The following is a 15,156-nucleotide window of genomic DNA, read 5'->3' on the forward strand; positions in this document are numbered from 1 at the left end:
GTTTAGTTTGGAGTTTTGGGGTTTATCCTAAAAAAACATGCCTGTGCAGTAGTATGGGAAGAAATGTGTTGCAGTATGTGCAGGCACTACAATGAATACATTCCAAAACATTTCCTTTTAAACGTATTTCACCACACGTATTACAACATGTTATTTTTCTGAAAATATTTAATGCATTTGTACCAAGTGAAGTAAAGGCACTTTCTTGAATATAGCTCTATTCACATGCCAAGTTTGGTGTAATTCAAAACAGAAATGTGAGGAAAAGACTTTTTTTAACCCCTTCAGCGCGGCGCGGATTTCCGCGCCACGCTGAAGGTTCTGAGCGCGGGCGGGGCCATGACGGAACGGTTCCGTCATAAGCACAGCCCAACCGACGTGCATGACGGAACCGTTCCGTCATGCGCGTCGAAGGGGTTAAGCCAAAGATTGATGATTACAGCGGATTCTGGGTGAAAAAACTTAGTGGATTTCATGCGAGTCACACCATCTTGGACTCTCCTGGGTGTCTAGTTTTCAGAAATGTCTAAATTTGGTAGTTTTCCCTGGATCACGGCTATGTCTGGGCCCAAATTCCACTGCTCCCTGTATTGCCACAATAAGTTGATTTTCACAGCGAAAATGTAATGTCTTCATGATGCGTTTTGGGGCATTTCCTCTTGCAGGATCTAGGCCAAGATGCAAGATTGGGGTACTGTTACTATTGGGAGAAGTGTTGGAACACAGAATAGTAGACCAATTGCAATCATCAATTGAATTTTTTCCCATTTTTGGCTTCCACATGTCAGCCAGAATGGATGAAAGAACACATTTAGCAAAATATCCTCCACATCACATGATAACATGGGTAACCGCAAGTTCAGTTGTACAAATGGCCACTATTCTAAAATTCTGTATCTTGGGTGCATTTCAGAAATGCATAGATTTCCTTCACACCTTTTTATTAATTATATTTTACCATATGAATTGAAGCATAGTGGATACATTATAAAAGATCATAATAAGCTGCACCTAAGTTGTTGGCTCTGGATATCAGATGTGCCATATATCACTCAGATCAGAAGAGCCTGACAGAAAAAATACACATTAAATTGTTCTCAGCTATTTAAAATTGTTTTTTACATTATTTTTGATTTCAATAATTATTTTCTTTAGGTAACCCATGGGCATTCTACACAAAAGACCCCTTACTGAATTTGGATGACTGTCTAATTTTCAGAAATGTTTAGCTTTCTAGGTTTAAACATTCTTACAACAACTGTTTCCACTACAAACTACAAGTGTGTTGAAACTACAAAAAAAAAGAAAAAATGGCCCACCACACAGAAAAATGCAAAACATACTGTACATTTTGTTATTAATTTTTAGTTTCACTTTTTAGTCCACTGTGTAGAGTTCATCTTCATAATTAGGAACTTCCTCTGAAGGACGATCACTTGCCACACTTGTGATGTCTGAGCAATCACCCTTATCCACTGATGTGTCATGTTGTTCCCCATCATTTGAAATGCTTATCCATTTTGATTAACTGGAGTCTCTCCTTGTTTTTAGGAGCCAGACTGATAATTTGATCCATTCCATTTACCCCAGCTGCACTAAAAACCCACTCAGGGGATACTCTAGCTAGAGGGAATGCTAGATATGTTATTGTCAGCCTGCAGAGTTCTGGCAAATGTTCCTTTTCCCCATGATAATAGATCAACATGTCTCGATGTATTGAGGCTTTTGTTTGCTCATGCAAGTACCACCATAACACATTGACTATTCTGAAAATTATATTTCTGCTCCTGAGTTACCTGCATCAGTGCACTTGATGTAAGTACTAGAATGCCTAAAAACTAATCCAATGGAGAACATTTTTCTAGTAATGCTGATTGTGTTGGTTTTGGGGTAGAAAGTATGACTTGGAAGTTTAATTGCTGTGCAAGTGGCAGGAATTGATGTTACAACATGCTGCTGAAGGCACCACTGTGTACTCCTGAGATTGAGGAAGACAGCCTATCACGTTACAATCTTTCATCTTCAAGTTCAGCTGATTTCTTCACACTCTAATTTGTATAAATCTAGCACTAAAAAGGAATGAAATCAGGAAATCCTTATTATAATGTAGATCCAGAATAGCAGCCGAGATGTACTTTGGGGAGGACATGATCTCTCGTTGTTCCCTGGTGTTTGTATCCAGGCTAAGGAGTATATTATTGACTGAATTAGCTGCTTCTTCATTAACATCGGTGACTGTGTCTTCCATTTTATGCAAACGGGGCTGCAGCAAATGAAACAATGAGAAGGCTTGGTTCATGGTACACTTTTTTTAGCTGACTTCCCATGCAAAGCCTCAAAGGCTGTAAGTATTTTATTCTGGCATTATTGAGAACATCCAGTGGCATGCCATTGATAGCAGCATCTTCTCTACTTTGTAGCACATAATCCTTTATATACCTATATTGCTCAAAAAGGTACTGCAGCAGGTACAAAACTGAGTTCTAATGGGTGGGAATCTCCTCTATGAGGGCTTTTACAAGGACAATATTAGCTCATTGAATGATCCTTAAACACTTCATGGAATGGTTAAAATGTGTGCAAATCCTCCAACAGGTGACTAATGTTGGTGTGGAGTCTTTCTTCCTTCTTGATAAAGTCTTGCACGATCAAGTTGATGTAATGGGCTAAACATAGCACTCTAAACTACATTCTGTCTATCATGGCTTTCACAACGTCATTTCCAATGTCAGTGGCAACAACTGCAGCTCTGAGACACCGCTGTCGAAGCCACTCCTACACTTTGATATTGAACTTTTCCAGGATGTCAGTAGCTATGTGTGATTTCTTGAATCTGAACATTACAACTATTGCCTGCTGACAAATGGCTTTGAAAACACCAGTACTGGTGGTACTGTGTAATAGTCTTCCCTAAACTGCCTTGGGGAAGACCAAGTGTGGATCGCTACACATACAACCTGTAGCTTCACAACTGATGCACATGTCTATAGTGAGATGGATACAATGCAGACTACTCTTTGCTCATGATTGCAGTAGAAGCGAAACCCGGCACTGTTCCAGTACAGTGAAAGTTGAAAATTTAATTTGGCTTGGAACCTTCCCTTATTTGACACGGGGCCTCCACTAATTCCAATGACACATATCTGTCAACCAAAGAGAGTAGGTAAACTGTCAATATTTTGGTTAAGTTTAGCCCAGACTGAAAAAGAGAAATACTACATGATGCCCCTCTATGGACTTCGATGAAAACAAGGGGGTTTCTGGCAAAGTTTAATTAAATTAAGTAAAAATAATAGCCATGGCCCAGTGTCCCAAACACCATAGCAGAAAATGTTTAAAACAACATTTTAAAAAAATTAGAGTAATTCCTGGTGCCCCTTCTGGGCGCATGGGAATCTTAACAGAGCAAGAGGGAGACTGGAAAAAAAGTATTACATTAATTAAAAACAATAACCCTGGACTATCAATGGGCCACTACATGTGTGTTATATAATGCTGCCAGTAGAAGACTTTTAAAAGTAGCATAAAATTGTACAATTAGTTACTAATCAGCCATCAGACAAACACACTGATTTCACACAATGCTGAATGTGCACATCGCTTGGCAATGAGGAAGGCATGGACAACAAGGAAAAATTACTGTTTATTAGCTAAAATACATACAGGATTCTCAAAATGATTGACGAATACATGTAAGTACTGGAGAAGCGCAAAAGCAAGATAGCTACCTGCCCTGGAGCCCCTTCCTTCCCCAACCAACAACAAATGCATGTTACATTAAGGGCAATGATTGCATAAATATATACTCAAAGTATGCCTAGGCTTAGCCTCAGACCCTTGCACTACCAGTAAAGCAGAAGATAAATGTGAAAAATCAATTCAGATATATGATATTAACAAAACGACACCAAGGAAACGGGCAAGAAATGAATTGAAAAATGCCCCATACACAAACAGACCTAGCTGGCATTTACATCAGCCAAAGACCTTCAAAAGTTAAAAATAATATATATTTAACAAATATCTCTCTTTCTCACACAAATATAAAACGGTGGACCAACACACAGGGAAAATGTGTCTTAGTACAAAGCAAAATAACTGGCTACCTAGGCGTGGACTCTTGGAACACCCCTTGCATCACTTGCAGCCACATGCCGACAAAAAGCAAGTTAATATGGCATGAATTATAGGCCATCAACAGGCCCCTAAAATATCTGTAGTACAGCAAGAAGGCTAATAATCCAACTGAGAAAAACATCAATGGTATACAATGGACTAGGCCCCATACAATAAAACACCAAAGTATAGTCACAAATCTAAACAATAAAACAATGAAAATGAAAGGATACATTTTGCCGGGACTACCAAAATGCTTGTTACCTTTCTACTCTTACCCCTTAATATCCACATGAGTCTGCTGTGCATCCCAAATCCGAACTTTAGGCCATCCAGAAATAGACATCATTTTAAAAAATCCCAAACTGCAAATAATTGGTGGTTCCTGCCCTCGCTCAAACATAAAGTATTTTTCAAAGTTCTAAACTAACATGCTTAATTTTCTTAAAAATAATACAAAACAATCCAAGGGTGAATAACGTAGCACAGAATACAGACAAATGGTGATGGATGTGTTCCCTCCAGAATCAAAATACAACGGCCCATATTTATAAGCTCAGTTGCATTGTGCTTGTACCACGCAACAAGGTAAATGCACAGCACAACTCAAAAATTAGGTTTATGAATCCAAGCAACGCCACTTTACGTGCCCCTGAGTGACTTAATAAATGAGAAGTAATGCAACGCAGCGCAAATCGCTGCGCTGCATTACTCTCCCCTAGGAAGGTATTGCATGGGTATTTCCATGTTACTTGAGTACAAAAAACCTTGAAAAAACAAAAGACATGAGGCATTTGGCAAAACAGGAGCAGTTTATTTCATTAAATATAATGGTCGGGAGAACAGTTACAGACATAGGGTCTGAGGACTATCTCAATTTACAATCAGTCTATGACCTTCTTTTATACAGTTCTTTGAAGGTTAATAAAGATTTCTGGTGATCCATATAAGGTGAGGAATGCAAGATGCTGCCTTTGGAGTCATAAATTAATTGTCAAATGGAAAATACAGGTGTGCCTCGACCTTGCGTGGACACAATGGTGCCGATTACGATCCGGTAAAAACCGGGTACGAACCGTCGGTCGGAGAGTTTTCTCCGTCCGACTCGTACCCGGTCGGAAAACTTTACAAACATGGAATTACGATTCGCACGGAAACACCATTTCCGTACGAATCGTAAAAAACACCGACCGACGAAAATATACGTACAAATGTGATCCGGGAATGCTGCGACGTGACGTCGGGACGCTTTCAGGCAGCGTTTCACGACCCAGAAAGTACGATTCGGACCGACAGCAGTCTGGACGGCGATATTTTCACGGCACCCAAAAAGTGCCGGAAAAGCTAAGTACGGCACGAAACGACCAGAGTAGGTGGCCCGGTACACGCCGTACCCCCCCAGCCCCCGTATGTATGCGCCGACCCCCCCATCCCCTGTATGTACGCGCCGACCCCCCCAGCCCCCGTATGTACGCGCCGACCCCCCCCCAGCACCCGTACGTTCGAGTCGTACCCCCTCAGCCCCCGTATGTACGAGTCGTACCCCCCCAGCCCCCGTACGTTTGAGTCGTACCCCCCCAGCCCCCGTACATTCGAGTCGTACCCCCACCCGTGTATGTACGGTGCGTACCCCCAGTGCGTACCCTTGTACGTGTTGAACCCCCCGTGTATGTACACCCGTGTACGTGTCGAACCCCCGTGTATGTACACCCGTGTACGTGTCGTACCCCCCCGTGTATGTACACCTGTGTACGTTCGAGTTGTACCTCCACCCGTGTATGTACGGTGCGTACCCCCAGCGCGTACCCTTGTACGTGTCGAACCCCCCTGTGTATGTACACCCGTGTACGTGTCGAACCCCCCGTGTATGTACACCCGTGTACGTGTCGTACCCCCGTGTTTGTACGGCACTTGTACGATTCGTACGGTAAAAAGACCGGATACGAGTCGTACGGGGAAATTTTTTACCGGATCGTAATCGGCACCAATGTATTCAGTGGGTAATGTGTCCAGATGTCCGGCATGGGGAGCATGTGATCACGGTGTGTGCTGTTTCCTGATTGGCTAAATGTTCCTAAGTCATGTGGCATCTGACTTTATGGTGTTTTAGAAATGCGCATAGCCCCTCTTGCCATGTGTGCTTTATTGGAGCCAATCTCCCTTGACCAATGAGGCTGTTTCTATTGGTGTGATTGATCTAAGGTTTCCTGTTGGTGCGTTTGTTTACCAGCTACACGCCATCCCACCTGTGACCTATGAATTAAATAATTAATAATAAAGCATTTCTTGAGCGCTTAGCTACCCGAAGGCATCCCAGCGCTAATAGCAGCACATAAAAGAGAACTACTAAGCAACATTAGAAAAGAGCCATGTTTTGAGAGATTTCCAGAAAGCCACATAGTTAGATTGAAAACGGAGATGGAGGGGAGAGTGTTCCATAACCTGGTGTCATTATAAGAAAACAGAAGGCCCCCACTTCTTGCCTTTCGAATTCTGTGGACCACGGCGAGACGGCGATTGTCCAAATGCAGGCCACATCTGAACAGTGGAGCGAGATAATGGTTCGATTAATAGGTGGTCCCTTTCCAGCTAATGTCTTGTGTGCGATACACAGAGCCTTAAACTTAATTCTCTTCTGTTTGGGGAGCCAATAGAGGGTGGCAAGAGCTGGTTTAGCTGATTGGCGATTACATATCCGCAGGAGCAGACGTGCTGCCCAGTTCTGTACAGTCTACAGCTTACTGATGGTGGCACTCGGAGCTCCTAGACAGAGAACATTCGCCTAGTCCAGGCGAGAGAGGATTAATGCCTGGACCATAAGACTTCTAGCAAGGAAAGGTAAAAGAGAGAGGATTTTTCACAGCACCCTAAGGATTCCGTGGCAACTAGCTGCTATTTTCAAGGCCTGCTGCTTAAAATTCATTTTGCGATCAAGCCAGGTGCCTATACTTTTAATCTGGTTCTTAGGCGTAGGAGCTGGACTGAGACAAACTGGCCATAGCATTCCTACGTTAAAGGTGGGGGAATTGCCAAGGAGCATCAGCTCTGTCTTGTCACCATTTAGTTTTCAAATATGAATGCTCCATCCATTTTGCAACCTTCTCCAAACACGGGCCAGAGCCCGGTGAGGAATTGTCGGAGTGATTAAGAGCAACATCAAGTTGTGTTTCATCAGCATAGGTGACAATCCGGACCCCGAATGGCCTCACTATCTCCTTAAGCGGGCTCATATAAACATTAAAAAGAGTGGGGCTCAGGGACGAGCCCTGAGGTACACCACAGCCAAGAGGCATATGTTTTGAAATATCATCATCTTCATAGACCTGGAATGACTTATCTTCCAGGAAAGATTCCAGCCAATTTAAGGCTTCCCCAGTCACGCCCACCCCTCTAAGTCTCTGAACCAGAGTGTGGTGGTCAACAGTGTCGAAGGCAGCACTGAGGTCTAAAAGAATGATGGCTGCTCTGCCTCGCCCGTCTAAGAATTTCTTGATCTCTTCAACCACTGCTAGGAGGGTGGTCTCAGTACCTTGTTGGGGTTGGAATCCAGTCTGTGAGGGGTAAAGGAAGCTATGAGACTCCAAAAATGTAGAAAGGGCTGAGTTAACGTGCTTCTCAGCGATCTTACCGATCCCTGGCAGAAGTGAAATGGAGTGATAGTTCCCCAGAAGATCAGGTTCAAGGCTCAATTTTTTTGCAGCGCCTTCACCATTGCACATTTCTAAGGCAAAGGGACGGTTGTATGACGTTACAACACATTCCATTGCAACGCATGCCTTTACAACGCATGTGTTACAACGCGAATGCCATTACCATGCATAACCTTTTCCACGAACATACCTTTACCATGCATAACTAAACAACAAATTTAATTGTAAAACCATGCATGATAAGGGCATATTCCTGCTAAAGGTTATCTCAGACCCCTGTCCCAATTCCTATAACTGCTCCCTTGCGCCCACCCCATATGTTTTTAAAATACCCCTCCCATGTACCCCTATGTGACCCCCGCCCCAGGTCCCTAATCCTTCTAAAAAATATACCCACTCCCTGAAACCTAAAAATGTTGCCATGCGCGATTCCCCCACCCCCAAACCCTTATAACAAATACCCCTCCCCTGCCCTGAACCCTAAAAATTGACCCCTGCGTGACACAACCCCAAACTAAAATCCCCCTTACCTCTCCTTGACGTCTATCCAAGCTCTTCCGGAGTGGTGTGCACGTCGTAAGAGGAAGCGGAAGGGTCTTTCTGTTTCCACTAACGATGCAGATAGCCTCCACAACTTTTACCATTAAATGTTTTGTGTCTGTCTATGCGACGGAAAGAGGTAACATGCTCATGTTTAGAAGGGATCGCTTAAACACGTAGCAGACAAAGAACACCGAGAAAGCTCGTGAGCTGCGTTTTTTAATGGCATTTGATCTATTCGTCCTGAATAGAACTGATGTGTACCTTCAACACACATACCTTTACTACGTATCTCGTTGTAAAGGTATGCGTGGTAAAGGCTATGCATGGTAAACACGCATGCATTGTAATGCATGCGTGGTTAAGGTTATGCATGGAAACAGCTGCATTGAAGTGGCTGTTTCCCCAAAGGGACCACTCCCGTCTGAATCGAGGCATTAATCAGCTTTAGTATCACTGGGGAGACTGTTTCAAAAACTTGGTTCAGGATAGTATGGGGTGCTGGGTCTCTAGGTGAGCCAGATTTCACCCGAGCTGAAATACTTCATAGCAACTCTGGGTTTAGAGGGGGGATTTCCTCCAAAGAGTGATCGCTGAGCTGGGGCACACTGTCCAGCGGTAATGAGTTACTCTGGTCAACCACCTGGGGGAAGGAGATATAGATGTTTTGAATTTTATTAAGCAAGAACTCTGTCAACTTATTGCAGCGGGAATCTATCAATCAATAACCTCGGGCCTAGGTATCAGTGCTTGCCTGACTAGGTATTTGCGAGTCGGGTTGCTGCAGAGTTCACAAAGGGTGATTTTGTTAATAAAGACGCAAGTTCATTCTCATACATGATACAGAATGAATCGTTTTTCATATTAGCATTGACTTTTTCCATACTAACATTCCCCCCTACACTATCTGACTTTTTGACAGTTATTTTATTGAGGGCCTGTTGTTCTGTATGCTTGCTTTCGCCAACCACTACCTTTCTAGGTACTTGCAATTTTCCCAGTTTCTGGACTGTGTTTTCTCAGCGGGCGATCCTCAAATGTACAAACTTGCATACATTATAGTAACACTGGCAACAGCAATTTGCACAAACCTGAGATCCATCAGGGAGCCAGGAGACCCATTTCAAAAACCACTCCTGCTCATGGGCCCCTCCCGCATGTCTCTTTGTAAATGGTGCAATGCTGGCAAGTGTCAATGTTCCCTTGTCCATGTTGTTCCCTGGGATGAACGTACAGCAAGCCACATGGATCTTGGCACACACCTCTACCTCCATCGCAGCCACTAAGTCTAATACATATCGGTTCTGCATCACCATGAGGTGAATTGCTCGCAGTTCTTCCTTGATCAAATTGCGGCAGAGCTCAGTTTTGTTCATCATTTTAAACATCTCCCAACTGGTTATTTGACACAGGCATTAGCTTTTGTCTGCAGGCTAAAGAAGGGTGTAGACCCTTCAGCCGACTCTTGTGTGTTTCTGAACAGTCTGAATGTATTTGAACTGAGCCCAGGCAAAATAGTCCATGGCTCTCTTTCCACAGGCTTGATGCAGCAAAGTTGTTTTCTTCCTTAACGTGTGCTGATATAAATCCAATAATTCTTCTCCCGGAATGACCAGGGTCAGGTGTGTATGGTTAGCAGGGAACAGAATCCACACCATCCGGGAACGAGCTGAATATAGACAAACACGCCGTACTGCCAGTAATAATCCATCACCATTGAGGTGTCCCATTGCATATCCAGAATATGCACAATCGCTGTGCAGTTAGCATTCGTGCCCCATGAAAAGTGTTCCTTTACCTCTGAAACATAAGGAATACAGTGTAAATTTCTATATTGGTGTTGCCTCTTCCCTTTTAGCTAAGTGTATCCACCCACTTCGGTGTCCCACAATTCCCGACATGTGGTGGTCATGCTCTAATTCAACCTGATTCCTCCCTTCCTATTCTTGCACTGGATGGCCCTACTCAGGAACTCCATGTCGAGGGACTACTTGTTGTTAAAGAAGACCTCCCCAGATACAACAAGGGCAACCATAGGTCCACAAATGGATGCAGGAGCAGACATGTTTGTGCATTGAGATGGGGGGTTGCTACCTCCAAGAATCTTTTCAATGGGAAGTCGTGGGGCGACACCATGTCCTCCCCTATGGTGCCCTTTCTAAGCATCCCGTCCATCTCAGTTTGGATATCTAACTTTAGTGAAGAGGTATAACGCAGTTGGTTTGGTTTTGTATTGGATCAAATTTACTGCTATCATCTGGGGTTCTACCTTGTTGGGTTAAATCCTTCCCCTTATTCTGCATAGATATAGGAGAATAAGGCATTTTGCTTTTTTGGGGGCTACCTCATGGGACAAGTAAAGTCTATCTGTGCCTACTGCATGTGGAATTAACGAGCAGATGTAACATGACATGGTGATGTTTGGGAGCCAACTTGGGTCATGTGCTGGTACCAAGTGTTTTGCAGAAAGGCACCGTGTAGTGCATGTGGGATGCTGGTGTTCTGCTTAGTGTAATTGCAGGTGACATGGTAGAGGTCACTACGCAAGCGCTGTGGTAACTTTTGAATAGACTCTATTTTACTCAGCAGTTCCTCGGCAGTGAATAAGTGCGGTATCACCCATAGTAGACAGAGGGTACATAACAACGACATCATACATAACTTTTCATTTGACATGGCATGTCTTGGTATGGATCCCCAGAGAGTTGTCTGTGGTCCTCAGGTGGCTGTGGTTTCCCTTATTTGTTCAAACACAAAGGTTCACAGTTTTAGCTCAAAGAGGGTTCATTGTGGAAGGTTTCAATCGCACATCAGAAAGATGAACCCACACACTTTTTCCTTCCACCTTGAGAGCCATCGGTGTTGCAAAGATCACCCGTTAGGGTCCCTCAAACGTGGCTTGTTTCCACTTCCTTACAAAGTTTCAGATGTATACTTCCTGTCCAGGACGGGGCGTTCAATATGGGAGCTTGCTGGTGGTGCACTTGGAGGGTCAGTGGTTAACCTGTTTGGATAGGAGTCTAGCAGTTTTGGTTAGTTCTGAAAGATATACATGCAGTTCGTAACCCAGTGCTTTAGAGCTAGCCTCGGAGCTTAACCTGGTCCTAGTTTTTGGGATGGCATCCCCATCAATCTACCAATCATGATCTGGTGTGGTGTGAGATGGAGATCGCTGCTGGGCATGTTTCTTAGTGCAAATAAGGCTAGGGGCAGACAGTAAAGCCAATTCTTTTTAAGGCTGGCACAAATGTTACTTATTTTGTTTTTTAACACAACATTGAGCTTTTCAACGATGCTGTTACTTTGGGGGTGGAAGGTGGATGCTAACTTAGGTTTGATTCCTAGCAGGGTACAGATGTTGTCAAACATGGTGTTGACAAAGTTTCTCCCATTGTTTCATCGGATAACGTCTGGCACCCTCCATCATGGCATTACTTCCCTAACCAGGAAAGTTGCTGCTGCTTTGGCATCACAGTGCCCACATGGACCAGGTTCAATCTATCTGCAGTAAGAACAGATGAGTACAATTAGATACTTGTAATTAGCACATTGATCAAGCATACCGATGAAGTCCATGTGCAGTGCCTTAAGGGTCAAGTTGGTCTAGGGATGGATGATTCTATGACCTGAGTGTGGGTTTGGGTGAATATAATTAGCAAGTGATGCACTTTTTTAGGTATGCCATTACCACATCCATAACGTTGGGGATAAATCAGTCAGTAGGCAGCACCACCAGTATATTTTCTTTTGCCATGTATGTTGTGTGGTGCATTTGCGGCAGTGCTATGTTGACTAGGCTCTGGGGCATGACTGGTTCCTACGTCGGTGTATGCCAATATATGAGGTTGTGCGCGGTATGTGTGCAGCCTGGGGCTTCCCATAGTTCTTTCTCATGAAGTAATGCAATTTCTTGCAATTACCTGAGATCTAGTTTTACAGTTTCTGTGTATGGTTCATCCTGAGTGGGTTTAGTCCCTGACGCTTGTTGTAAGAGAAGTACGTGTGTCTTCCACATCACTCAATAAGCTGCCCTCTTTGCAACCTTGTCAGCTAGTGCATTTCTCTGCAAAACAAAGTCCTTGCCCATGGTATGCGCAGCACATTTCAGCACAGCCATGTTTTTAGGCAGGGCCAATGCATCAATTAGCAGCTCAAACGATCCTCGTGCATGACGGGTGTAACGTCAGGTTACAGGAAGCCTCGTCTTTTCCACCTCCCTATACTGGTAAGCACTCTGGTGGTGACATAGGCTGAGTCTCAGTAAATTGAACCTGTCTTTACCATGCTTTGGGTGAGGGCTTCAATTAATTATGTTAACTCTACTGCCTGTGCTGAGAGATGTGGGAGGAGAGTCAGCTGGATGGTGACCTGCAGTGCTTTGAATGGTGGTTATGAGCTGTTACTCCCGCTGCACCTGTGTGCCTCACCCCTGTCTCTTTGTCTATCATAGAGGACCCGTTGATGAACAATGCAACACTGTGTAGGATGGGATCTTCTTCTGCTTGGTCGATCCAATTAGGGATGTACAATGCACAATCATGGATCTCCTCCCCCTCCTGAACTTCATGTGCTTGGAAGGTAGCTGGGTTTACCAGGTGACACTGTATTATTTTTAATGCTAGTCTGGAGAGCATTTTGTATGACTGCATGGCAAAAGCTGCTGCTGCCAAAGCTTGCTCGCTAAGTAATAATAAATAACTAGCAATTGTCCATTAATGACAGCCAGTGGTTCAGTGAACTTCATGAGCATACTTTCTAGGAGGGCGCACAGGGGACAGGAAATGAATTCAATAGCGGCCGCATTACGATGAATGAATCATAACGGGGAACTCTCCTGTGGTCCCAGGAAGAGTGTCCGTGTAAGCCTTGCTGGCCCCTACTTGGGATCACAGGGGAGTTCCGTGTTACGCTTTATTCGACGACATGCGGCAGCTTTTAATTTCCTATCCCCTGTGCGGTCTACTTGAAAGTCTATCCCTGAAGTTTACTGAACCACTGGCCGTCACTAATAGACATTTGCTAGTGATCCAGCTGAATCCTCAAGGGATCGCCCACTTGATGAGACTGAGACATGGAAGACTTTATTAATCGTATTTCTGGTCAAGAGGGAAGGGTGTATAGTGAAGGAACATCTTCCCCAACACGCTGTGCGGCTGCACCACTGTGAGGTTGCCCTGTGTAAACCACTCCACTCTCTACCATCCTGATGAAGACCCGCATGCAAGGGCTTAATTGACCTCATGCAACAGTTGGGTCGAATCACCAACAACTTTGCTAAAAAAAGCCAGGATTGACCATATTTATACCTTTGAGGGGTGTGGTTTTGATTGAGTCTCTACCCATTTTTGAACAAGGAGAAAACATATTTGTGTATTAATCTCTCAGACAGGCTTCTCAGCCTTGGCTAACTTTAGTTTCTCATAGCCATGGATGTTGAACTATAATTACTGTGTGAACAGTTATTTATTCCTTTTACTTTCCTTTCTGATCACTGTGCACATGAGCACTTCTATAAAAACTTTTCTTTTCACTCTATTTGGATCAACCATTCTAGAATAAACTCTAGGGGACCGATTCACAGAACTAACTTAAGACAAAATCTTAAACTTACTACCATTTTGGTATTCACAGAAGGCACTTACTCATTTCGGTATTCACAGAAGCTAGGAGTCCTAACTTTAGGACTCCTAAATGCCTTCTGTGAATACTGAAAGTCTTAAAGTTAGGATTTTTCTCAGTTTAGGAGTAGTAAAGTTAGGTCTCCAAACTTTAGGACTCCTAAATGCCTTCTGTGAATACCGAAAGTCTTAAAGTTAGTATTTTTCTCAGTTTAGGAGTAGTAAAGATAGGACTCCTAACTTTACTACTCCTAAACTGAGAAAAATCCTAACTTTAAGACTTTCGGTATTCACAGAAGGCATTTAGGAGTCCTAATGTTAGGAGTCCTAACTTTACTACTCCTAAACTGTGAAAAACTCCTAAACAGTGACGCAGCACAAGAAGGTGATTTGCTGCACTGTGCCACTTTTCCAAAACTAGGGCCCAAAATGACTAAGAACTCATTAAAAAAAGGAAGGGGTGTGCACAACAGGAAAAGGCAGATGCTCTATGGCCCTTCTCTGGTATAAAAAAAAGTTAACTTTGAGCTAAAGAATGTCCTGTATAGTGCTCTCAGATTCAAAATCAACTCATAATCAATTTCGCTCAATAGTCAGTATCCAGCAGGAAACAACAGTGCATAGAAAAGCTGCTAGCATTCCTTAAAATCTTCTGGCATGTTTCCTATGAAAAGATTTTTACCAGAATTAAATCTTGTTCATGTAATAAGACATAAATGCGAAATCTTAGACAATCATATGACAAGCATATTGCAAGAAGCCAGATATTAGGCAAAATTATACGAGCGTTGTGATCAAGCTGTGGTAGAGGAAGAACGAAGAGATTCCTCCCACCCTGACACTTGTGTCCATCGGTAACCTCAAGCATTGGTTTAAGTGCGATATAATGGAGGCGGTGAAGTGGAGGAGATTTCAGGAAGACCCCACAGTTACAAGTAAAAAAATATATAAATTGGTAGAATATCCAACATCAAGGATTGCCACACTCTAACAGGCACATGCATCAACCACAAAACCGGTCGCAAACGGGCAGATTCTCAGAATCTGCCCCTTTGCGACCGGTATTTTTGCATTTGGGATGCATCATCCCAAATGCAAAAATCGCAATTTAAGGAGTCTCAAAATAGCGATTTCTTAAATAGCGATTGCATTTAAGGAATCCCTAATTGAGATTCCTTAAATGCAATGCATTAAAGTTTAAAAAATAGCGATTTCGCTATTAGCGGGAGCAA

The sequence above is a fragment of the Triturus cristatus genome, chromosome 2_2 (genome assembly GCF_964204655.1).
Source record: "Triturus cristatus chromosome 2_2, aTriCri1.1, whole genome shotgun sequence".
NCBI classification, from domain to species: Eukaryota; Metazoa; Chordata; class Amphibia; order Caudata; family Salamandridae; genus Triturus; species Triturus cristatus.